Genomic DNA, 2,184 nt, shown 5'->3' on the forward strand with positions numbered 1-2,184 from the left:
TTAATCGGGAATTGGGTATTTGAAGGTTTATTTTTTATGATTTATGTTCGTCCCACTTATTTGATAATCAAAGTTTCGGTACGTCACATCATTTTAGAGTTTCATTGCATTGCTATATGGCTTTTCTTGTGATTCACTTTTATTCTTGTGTGAATACACCAATCTTTCGATGCCCTCGTTGAATAAAATAATTAATAAAATAAATGAATAACTCGAAACACTAACATTTCATTTTCGGAAATTACAAAGGTACAACGAATTACGCAAACATATTTATATATGTATACACAGAAATGACTAATGTTCTTGTGCAAATACCATGCTCAACGTCATTTCTGAAAATATTTAAAATACTATATAAAATATAAGAATAGACTTGGGACGCTAGCGTCCACTTTCCCGCATTTATCTACCTTACGAAATATTTAATTATCCGAAGAAAGAAACACAGGCTAGGGAGCAAGCAATTGGCCCCACCGTGAGGAGCAACTCAAGGACAAGCCACCAAGAGAAGTGTCATCCGGTTTAAGAGAACCCCCAACGACACAATCGTAGATCAATGCGCGTTTCCTTCTCTTGGGCTACAAACACACTCGCGAGTTTTTATTGAAGTTCATTCAACATTTCCTTCACTTCCATAACACGGTGATAACAACTTAGAGATTTTATAACAAGACAAACAAGGGTACAAAGAAGCCATACGGCCACATGAAAGAAGAAAGAAGATAAAATACATCTGATTCTTCGGCAAATGTTATGTTTCATAATGTTTACAAATGCCTTTTATAATCAAAGTTTTATATATAGACAAAGCATATATAACTTTATATACCAAAAAAAATTGTACTTCATTTAAAAATAATAGAAGTTATAATTTTTTTTTTGTTTTTTCTGTATATGGGCTATCAACGATTTCGTTGAGAACCCATGGTTATCGGCTCACAACCACATGGGCTGTCAACCGATAAAGTGTGACAGTCACATGGGTTGTCAATAGCTGACAACCCACATGGGATGTTAGTCGTCCGACAACCCATGTGGTTGTCATGCCTAGTGACCAGATGGGTCATTTTTTTTAATTTTTTTTTTAATTTAACGGTGTTGTTTTACACTTCAAACGCGCAAGGCAATATAGTAACTGAAATTGATACATGAGATTGCATTATAATATGTTAAAAAAAATCACAATAGCGAGATACAACTTTATTCTGTTCCACAAGGGGGTCGTCTTATATTTCGAGATGGACGTCGTCGCTGATATTATACGAGACCTCTCACCTCTTGAGGTTTGGTTGAGTTTACCACTTGAGATGTGCTTATTGTACTGTGGCATCTTCGTTATAGTAACTCTGAATTGGATGTTCAAATGGCGCGTTAGGCATCTGGTTTGAAAGGATCCGTATTGGACGTCCAACGTGTCCGAGCACTTGCGATGATGATCCCTCCTCATAAACATGTAATTGGGGTACATATGGGGTCATGAATGGTGATTTGGGCATCAATGGCTGTGTGACATCTTTTTGGGTGATATCTCCCATTTTATTTTCTGTCTCAAAAACGTCTTGGCCAAAACGTGGAGCATCACGTTGATCGTCATCTGCTTCCATGTGTACTTCATCATTTAGGTTGAATTGTGGAAAATGTTCACGTATGTGACCGCCTTGCACTGGACGACCACGTCTATTTCCGTTTCGTCTTTGATTCGCCCCTCGCACTTGATCAATAGGCTCATACAAAAAGGCCTCGTTATTCCTTAGAAAATCGAAAACGTAACCATAATTAAGCCTAATGAGCTCTTTCCTAGCATTTGTTGCATTACATTTGTATAGTTGTTGCTTTGTCTGTGCTCAACAGCAATTTCGCCATGAATATTAATATGTTGAAGTTGTGAAACTCAACAAACAAACAAATTAATAATGATTATTTACATAACTGGTTTCATATAAAATGAGTATTTTAAGTTGTGAGTTAAACCATTGCAATGTAAGATGGCGTGGTCTGCAAATAGCCTTCTGGTTGACGATGATCTGGAATGCTAATTAAGCATTGGCCAACCCGATAAAATCAATGCTCATAACCGAGACTTACGTATGGGCCTAATGGGGCATGTGGGCCAATTGGAACTAAGTGTTGAGTTCGATCTTCCCACAATACAACATATCCATGATAGAAAATGTCTCGTTC

This window comes from Ipomoea triloba, chromosome 11 (genome assembly GCF_003576645.1).
Source record: "Ipomoea triloba cultivar NCNSP0323 chromosome 11, ASM357664v1".
Taxonomy (NCBI): Eukaryota; Viridiplantae; Streptophyta; class Magnoliopsida; order Solanales; family Convolvulaceae; genus Ipomoea; species Ipomoea triloba.